Genomic DNA, 9,903 nt, shown 5'->3' with positions numbered 1-9,903 from the left:
AAAATGTAATGAGATCTTTGAAAAAATATTGGATGTTTCTTCAAAACACAGACAGCAACCAAAAAGACAAGCAGATGTGGAAACATCCAACAACCATCTAAAGGGGGTGGGAGTTAAAAGAAAATAAATAAGCACTTGTTCAAATCCTTCCTCAGCTGAACTGTTTCAAGTAAGAATCAAAAGCCTGTGATATAACTGCAGATAAAGTGCAGTTACTGCATTAAGGTTGCTTCTGAAATGAAACTGGGGGTAAATTTTTGAATGAAAGGGGAACTGATTCATTGAGGGCTACAAAATTCAAAATAAACTGTTTTTGGAAAGAGTCCCTGAGCACAACTGCAAGCTGACCATATTCAGACCATGCAGCTGGCTTTGCAAAATTAACCGGTGTAACTTATTAAAAACTCTTAGCATTTATATGGCGTTCAGTGTGTACAGATCCTTATAAAACCCCTGTAAGGTAGTATTGTTATTATCCTTCCAGATTCCAGTTACAGTAGCTAGATGCAAGTGAGCTGCATATGGCTGAAATTCCATAGCTTCATTAAACTCAATGGGATGTACTTCTCCAGAAATATGTACAGGATTGCACAGTAATGCTATTAAGTATCTCATAACTTGAGGAGAGATTCATACACAGGACTTCCTAGTTTACAGCTCATGCTCTGTCATCCATTTAGCTGCATGACCTCTAGCTGTTGAGGAATGGCATGCGTTTATATCATTCCACCCAAGAATTCTCCTCATGGCTGAAAGAAATGTGTCTGTGGCCCTCATCTAAAAGGAAAGAAGCTGTGTACCAACATAATGGCATCAATATTCTTAAGAAAAGCGTAAAGCACAAGATGAAGGGAAAAGTCTTGTACTCATTTGGTCATGGAAGATGTTTTCAAAGGCATCATGATCTATCACAAGATGTTTGGTTGCTGCCAGGCACCAATATCTATTTTTATTGGACACCCCCCAAAACTTGCATAATGCAGAACTTTGTTTTGGAATTAAATCTTAGACTACCACGTTGGTAAGATGTGCTGCAATTGTTGCTAGTTCATTTAATGATAGGCAATGTATGAGAGAGGGCTTGTGTTTTAAACAGAACACCCAGTACCTTTCCTGCAAATGAAGCATTTAGTGAAAAATTACAATTTGTAACATGCCAGAGTCAGGGAAATGAATGGTGGGTGGGGAAGGAAGGAATTTTGCTTGCTAAAAGCAATTTCCTGAAACTTCCGGACAGACAAATTTCTGTTTTGGTTATTGATGTGGATGACTTGCTTATGTTTAAACAAAATAAAAATAAAAATTCCTTAAAGGTAAAGGGACCCCTGACCATTAGGTCCAGTCGTGACCGACTCTGGAGTTGCAGCGCTCATTTCGCTTTACTGGCCGAGGGAGCCAGCGTACAGCTTCCGGATCATGTGGTCCACATAACTAAGCTGCTTCTGGCGAACAAGAGCAACGCACAGAAACGCCGTTTACCTTCCCACCAGAGTGGTACCTATTTATCTACTTGCACTTTGATGTGCTTTCAAACTGCTAGGTTGGCAGGAGCAGGGACCGAACAACTGGAGCTCACCCCATCACGGGGATTCAAACTGCCGACCTTCTGATCGGCAAGTCCTAGGCTCTGTGGTTTAACCATTATTTACCATTAAATCTTCAAAGCACAAGGGCCAGCCAATCAACACTCAGCACAGCCACACAGGGTAGGGAAGGAGAAAGGAAGTAGCTTCATGGTTGTCATAGAGGTTGGACAACAGCTCTCTGCACAGCCAGATTCTCCTACAAATAGAGAGAAAAAGTTGGTTCTGAACATTATTATGCTAGGAATGCTGTAACCTTTGCCCTAAAACACTAAAAGTGGATGTGTAGTGGGATCACGACCCAAGTTACATTCATCAGTAGTCAACACTGAGTTTGGTATGACTTGTTTCTCTAGTATGGGTACTTTATATTAAGAATCTACAATTGTGCCTATAAGCACTTGTTCCAAGGGGTAGCAGCTCCTCTGAAACATAGGCCCTACATTTAAAGCAGTATCATATCATTTTAAATGGTCATTAGTCGTCCCCCCCAAAGAATCATGAGAACTGTAGCTGGTTAAGGGTGCTGGGAGTTGTAAGGCAATTCCATTTTCTACTCACAAAGCTACAATTCCCACTATTCCCTGAGATCAGCGACTGACTCTTGAGCCACTCTGAAAGTTGTAGCTCTGCGAGGGAAATACCCTCCAACATTTCTCCAAGGAAAATAGGGACGTCCCATTCCGTAATAATAATTTTACTATTAAAACCCCTCCCACCTGACTGGGTTGCCCATATATAAAAACATAATAAAACATTAAACATTAAAAAAACCCCTTCCCTATGCAGGGATGCCTTCAAATTACTCAGCGGGTCATATAACTCCATACCCATTTCTCCAATGAAAATAGGGATGTCCTGAGGAAAAGCAGGACATTCTGGGATCAAATTAGAAACTGGGACAGCTTCTGTAAATCCAGGACTGTCCTTGGAAAACAGAGACACTTGGAGTGTCTGCTAACAACTCTCAGCACCTCAGTGCTCTTAACAAACTGTAGTTCCCAGGATTCTTTGGGTATCATGTTGTTTTAAATGTACAGTGCAGATGGGACCTATTTAAGACCCAGCATAGAACTCAGCAACCTGAAGGAGTTTATCTCCTTACATTGTCCTACTAACAATCTGAGATCAGTTGAGACGGCTCCCTGGTTGCACAATCACCACATAAAGTCCAGGTAACTGTAGCTCAGTACTAGCTCTAGTTAGTTTTGGTGCCAGCTGGGAGCATTTCTCTTTCACCCAGTCTTTTGCAATTATAATGTTGGCTAGCATGATGGGTGTGACAGCTGGAGGGATCAGTGTGTAGTGTAGTAAAATTTATTGGCATTTATTGCTCAATTGCATTTAGTTTCTCAATGGTGTGACCCACCCTGAGATCATTCCACAGTAATATTTAAAGCTATTAAATAAATACTAGTTGCTTGTCCACCACTCTAGGTTCCAGATACAGATCTGCAAAATTTCCGGCCCCTAAGGCTAACTGTATAATTTTAAGTATGTTTACTCAGATGTATCACTGATGTTAAGGGAATAATTGTGCTGTATTGGTTTAACCAGAATCAAAGCAATGCTTTGTGCATTCTCCAACCACAGCTCAAATATTTACAAAGATGGCAGTAAATCAAAAGTGTTAAGCCTAGATTGACAACACAAGCAAATTTGTACCCACTTTGGCATTACCTGAGCAGTGCAGTAGCAAGATAACCAACTCTTTATGGTTCTGACAAATGCTTAGCTGCTAACATCTGTCTTTATGCGGTTAAGGGTAAACAAGATAATGGGTTGTAATCCCCTAAATACTACGCAGAGTAGCCCAACTGAAATGAATAAACCTAACCTAACCATGCCCATTAACTCCAATGGGCCTACTCTGAGTAGGACTAGAGTAGTCTTGGCCTTACAGCTCTCTGGTCTTTTCACAAAACTAAAATCCTCAGGATTTGATGGGGGATGCCCTGGCCATTAAAATGACTAAATCATCATCATCATCATCATCTTTATTATTCATTTCATTTCTATACCATTTTGTATTTTTAAGATAAAAATATCAAAGTGGTTTACAACCTACATTAAAACATCAGATGAAACAACCCAGAGTGAAACATTACAGAAGAAAGCCAAATACACATTCAAAGCAGCGTAATTAACAGGAAACTAAATATTATCTTAGAGTTTTCAAAATAAAACATTACTAAGGTGATCAAGTACAGAATGCACATTTAACACAGCAAAGTTAATAAAAAAATTATCTTAACATTTCAAAAGAAAACATTTCTAAAGGAAATCAAATATAAAATGCATATTTAAAGCAGTGCAATTAGCATAAAAATAAAATATCCCCAAGCCACACAATCAATAATTTTTAAAATATAATTTATGAATATTTTTCAAATAAAATACTGAGACTTTTAAATACAGACACATGGTTTCCATTCAGCTGCAGTTAGGTTTGCTGCTCAGGAGAATTTTTGAGCAACTTGGCACAAATTGCTGCTGTTTAAAGGAAATAAATGCAAAAAGCTCTTCAAATTAAAAGATTGTGTGATCCTATGCATGTTTATTCAGCCATACTGTGTTCAATGGGTCTTACTTGCTGCTCATATTGCTGCCCAGCAAGATTGTGTTCTCCACCAACTCAGTATCAGCACAGGACATCGCTGGTGTTAATCTGCAATTTCATTTTACTATGCTTGCACTTGTGTTTACAACAGTTTTGTTTTTACATGACTTTTTACCTCTATTGTGATTATGATTGTTTAACTTTCTTGTCACCAGTTTCAGAATGTGCTGCTTGGGAAAGCAGGTGAGAAAGTTTAATGAACGTATTTTGTTGTGATAGCCTTCTTTTTACTCTGAGGCTTGTTTAGCTTTTAGTTTTTAGGGTTTTTTCCCTCTCATTCACCAGACTTTGCACTTAAGGTATCTATTTTAGTGCCACAATCAAGGGTGCCATAATATTGTCTTCATAAACAGTCCCAGCTTCAGAATCCAAATGTAATTAGCACAAAGTTATTCATGGCGTACACCAGACATTATTGCAACAGCAATATAAATTCCACAAAATGATGCATAACCTAGAAAAAGGCTGCAAATTTATCATGCTGTGATGCTTTTGCAATATGGATTGCACTTATCTTTTTATTTTCCACTGACAGCATAAGTTATGTGTAACAGGATGGTGATCCATATACTTTAGCATCTGTGCAATACTATAAATTACAGAGTTCTCCATACACTAGAGGAAATGAGAAGTTACCAGCATCCAGCTCAGTAATTTTGATGGGAAAAGGAAGGCTGTACAAAGAGCTTTAAAACTGATGATGAATTGAACCTAAGAGGCTGAGATGTTCCTTTCAGGCTTGACAAACCCTGAGATGAAACTTTATCCAATAAAATAAGTTTTCTCACCCTCTTAATTGGGATCTGAACTACACCACCACTGTCAAATACTCATAAACCCTTCCCTCATGTTATTAACAGAAGTCAAACGAAAAATTTAAACCCATCTTAGGAGTCTCTAGCTACAGGCAGAACTCAGGGCACTTCCAGGTGACATGTCTATTGAGCATTCATCCTGGTTTGTTTACAGAGATTAGATGGCATTGGCTAATGAATGAGCTTTGTTTGTGGGGAGACCAGATGATGTTTTGTCAAAACAAGTGCTGCCCCACATTTCCCCAATCACTTTTCTTCTCACAAAAAGTCAGATCTTTAGGGGAGGTGGGCTGGTTGGGCAAGACCTCCCAGTCAACTGCAAGTGCACAGCTGCCACACCTAGCCCAAAGCTGATGCCAGACACTTCATCCTGAGAGGATGAGTCAGATGCTCCACAGGTCAAGGCCCTTAAGGACTCCTCCTTGACTGGACCCACCTCCCTCCTCACTGCTACCACCACTATCCATTTACTTAGAATCTTAGAATTGTAGCGTTGGAAGGGACCTTGAGGGTAACTTAATCCAAGCCCCTGCAGCACAGGAATCTCAGCTTGCCATCTCTCTTTGGGCCTAAATGACATGGATGCCTTGAAGGAGAGGACAAAGTGAAAGGAGGCTGCTGTTTCTCCTCATTGCTCTTCTTACTGCTCACTTCCTTAGAGGGGACAGGTGAACTGTCAAGGGGTGGCCCGTAATTCAGCACCTGAGGCAAAATGCCCTGCTGCCCCTCCTATAGTGTGGTGAGAAACTTCGTAAGGACTTCACCTGGCCATTGCTGGGGGGTGGAGGTGGGGAGGTCATTCTGGATCTCCCCTCCAGCCTGGCAGCAAAGCTGGGTGATGGAATGCCTCCCCTCTCACCAAGTCAGCAGGAGGGAAGGCATTCCGCAGATCTTTACTGCTGGTCCTTCTCTGCCCTAGAAGCTGGGGAGATGGGTGGCAAAGTTGGGGGGCCGATTAGAGGTGCCACCCCTTGAGGGGTGTTGCCTGAGGAAGCCACCTCACTATGCCTCATAGGCAGGCTGACTCTAGGTGAACCTGTAGAGGCAGCAAGCAGGACTGTGAGCCCTGGCAGATGTCCAACAACGCTGACGTCTGCTGCCAGCTCTTGTAGAGCTTAGTATCCTAAAAAGCTGTTGTGCAAACACATAGGGAAACTCTAGCCTGAATGCACACAGAAAGAGGAGATGCAGCATATATACCCCCCAGAGGTCTAGGGCTAGTTTTGCAAGTATTTCTCAGGCACAAATCCTGGGCCTTTTATGGCAAGAACTGGTAATCATATTGAGGGTGGTATGCAACTAGGGCGGATCTCCACCACATTTCAAGCATACCCTATGCACCTGACTTTTCCCCAAGAATCCTTGGAACTGTAGTTTGTTAAGGGTGATGAGAAATTTAGCTCTTTGGGAAGGGGAAACTACAGTTTCCAGGATTCATTGGGGAAAGTAGTGTGCTTTAAATGTGTGTTGGATGTGTCTGAAATGTATGGTCTAGGTACCAAGAGCACAGTCCCCTTTCTTCCCAGTTTGACTGGCAGCTGCTAAAAATATGGTTGCCATACATCCGGATTTTGGGGACATACCCGGAATACTGCAGTCGGAAGTGGTGTCTGGGCAGAAATTGTCAAAAATGTCTGGGAAAATCTGGACGTACGGCAATCCAATCTTCCTTAAAAAAGCTTTTGTTTTTGGATTTTCACCTTTTGAAATATGGCAACCCTAGCTAGAAATATGGAGGGGATGGGGAATCTCAAACCAGGGGGCCCTCTAGGTCTCTCTCTCTCTGGCCCACAGGACTCTCCCCACAACATGTCCCCTTCTCAGCCACCCTGGGCCACACTCCTCACTGACTGTGCTTTGCATCCTCTTACTTGGCTGGGATGTGTCCTTGAACTCTAATTATGTTGTCTGGATGGTGGGGAGAGGGGTATGTAGATCCATTGCTCCTCCCACTTTTGGCTGTGGTCCATCCTACCTCTGGCATGTGACCCCTGGGAAGTTGCCTAGAAGGGTAGCCCTCAGGCTGAAAAGGGTTCCCCACCCCTGAAATCAAAGTTGGGAGTTGGGAGGGATCCCCAAGTCTAAGTGCCTGCAATGTAGAGATTGTAAGTAAAGAACCCTTGATTCTTCACTCAGGGGGAAACGAAGCTTTACTCATGAAAATGATGGCAAAGATTTCCCCAAGACATGTCTCCTTGCATAGAAGGAATGTCTCTTAACTGTTCTAACAGTGATCTTCAGTTGTTGGAACATTATTGTGCATTTGTGCATTGTGGTTAAAGCATCACTGTTAGAATAAAGTTGAACTTGTTGAACCTGTCAAAGCCCATACAAAAACAAGTAGGCAGGCAGATCACTCATGTTTTATTTGTATCTGCTGCGTTCCAAAGCCTCTGCATGCTTTATACAAATAGTTAACATTTTACACTGAAAAAGACAAAAGGAAACAAACAAATGCTATTTCCCTTGGTGCTCTTCCCTTCCTGCAGAGTGGCAGAAAAATGCCACTTCCCATCAGGGGGGATGTTATCTCCTCTAGGCGGTGATGGGGGTAGGCTGACCTTTCTTGGGCCTCTGCAACCACAGGGCAACCCTGTGTGTGCACGTTGAAGTGAAGGTTCAGTTATCTGCTGGAAAAGTGTGCTGACGTTCACTTCCTCGTAGTTCCAGCGACTTCAGAACCTGCTCTTTCATGGATCTGTTTTTTGAACTGCTTTGGTGTTGCCTCCAAAGAATCCCACTGATGCAAGTGATGAAGCCTTTGACAGCAACACCCACAAGGACGCACTAAACCACAGCAATTGTAAATCAAGCCACATATGCTTCTAATGGATCGAATTATCCTTGCTAATTTTAACTTTGTCATTGCCAGATCTGAGGAAAGCTAGATGGATTGCTGAAAAAGGAGAGAGTGAGAAGGAAGGAATTAGAAAGGTTTGAGGCATCCATCTTTAGATGCTGAAAATGAAAACATGACTTCCTCCTAGCCTGAGCTGACTCTATGCAGCTCTCTGTTTAAAAATGGTTCTTTCCATCACTAAGTGAAGAAAGTGGTTAGTATATTATGTTTTTTATTGGCTGCAATTGTGCAGAGATTCCCACTGGCAGAAGGGTGCGTGTTATTCCCCACCCTTTATTCTACCTGTCCCCCAGACCACCTCCCACACTCCTTTGGAGGGTATCTGAATCCGTCAGATCTGAATTTGTTAGGGGAGGCAGCTGCAGCAGGAAAGAAATTTCCCTACCCCCTCCACCAGCAGGAGTCTCTGCAGGATTGGAGCCATTTTAGATGATTTTATTTTCATACATCTTTTTCAAAAGCATACTTTTTTACAGCCTGGTCCTTTAGAATAGGAAGACATAAACACTTCAACAAATGCAGTTTGTTCAGCAATTGTGGAAATCATGCACTAGATCAAGAAGGATTTCTGACTCTCAATTGCTTAACAATGGCAGCAACAAAATGACTCACTCCTCTCAAATTTATTTGAAGAAAGTTGGCATGGGACATGTGTGTGTAAGGACTGTGACCACAGCTCAGTTCAGTTCAGGTATTAAAAACAAATCTCTGGACTCAAGAGTTCTATAATTCTAAATGGATCTGGCTCGTGGATCTCAGGGTTTTAGGAAAAAAGAAAAAGTAGCTGCCAGCCACTAGTCTGCAGCTGAAGACAATGAACAACTATTCAACTGAGTTTTTAAAACTTCAGATGCTCTGTGCTCTGGGAGAAAGGGGGGAAATGAAGAGGGAAAACATAAGAGGAGATGTTTTGTGTAACTGCCCTGTGAACAAAGTGTGGCTATTCCATAGCAGGAAGCAGTCTTCATTGTATGTTCAGTTCTTTATATGGTAACCTGTTCCATTTACTTAAAAGGGACTTACTCTCAGGTAAGTGGATGTAGGATTGCAGCCTGCATCTGGCATCTTTGATTTGTGCTTCTGAACTGATGAGATATGCTCACTCTTATGTTACACAACCCAGCAACTTAGGATGCTACTGTGGCTTGATGACTGTTCCTCAGAATGGTTGTTGCTTTGTTACCTGTGTATGCACCATATCCTTAAAGCACTTTAGTTTGTTCAGTGTGCTGGGAATTGTAGCTCTGTGAGGGGTATACTACAGTTCCCATGATTCTTTTTGGGGTAGGGGTAGAAAGGAGTATGTGTATTGTGTGGGATGTAAAACACAGGAGCAGTCAATTACAACATTCCTAGAGTGTACATGTTAAGACATGGGGAGAGATGTCTGTCCATCCAGCAGGTAAACTTCCTGGGACAGACTTCCTCCACATGTGACCAGAGGTGGGTGTGGCCTCACCTGTGCAGGTAATGATAAAAACACAGGTGAGGGCAGCCATCTCTCTCTCTCATCTTCATCTTTCGAAGCAGCAACATCTGCTAAGGATGCCCTCTTGGCTCCCAGCCAAGAGAGGACAAAGGGACTATCTTCCTATAAGATAGATTCTAAATGTATGTTACCTTTTAAGCCTGTCTGCCTTCTGGGATCATATTGTGAAAAGAACGTGAGTAAACTCTTTTATACTTTTATAAAGACTGTGTCGTGTCTTGTATTTTAAGAGGGAATAAAGGGGAAATTACCAGAGTAATTCTTATAGAGGTTCTAGCGAACCAGAGCACACGTTACCGTTGCGAACTTAATAGGGGAATGTCTATTAACTCTGCTGATATTTTGGGAACTTGTTAGCACAAGTTGGATAAGGATATAATCTCACAATATATCCTCTCCTGCATCCCTGAACATTCCCACATATTGAATGTGCTTTAAAAATATTCTGTGTGTAAGACTTCACAGGATTAAACAATTAGAGAACAAATACTACTTCCATTCTAGCAGATGCAATACATATATGGAAACAATATTAG

This window comes from Podarcis gaigeae (assembly GCF_964106915.1).
Source record: "Podarcis gaigeae genome assembly, chromosome: 3".
Lineage (NCBI taxonomy): Eukaryota > Metazoa > Chordata > Lepidosauria > Squamata > Lacertidae > Podarcis > Podarcis gaigeae.
This window is presented reverse-complemented; position numbering follows the sequence as displayed.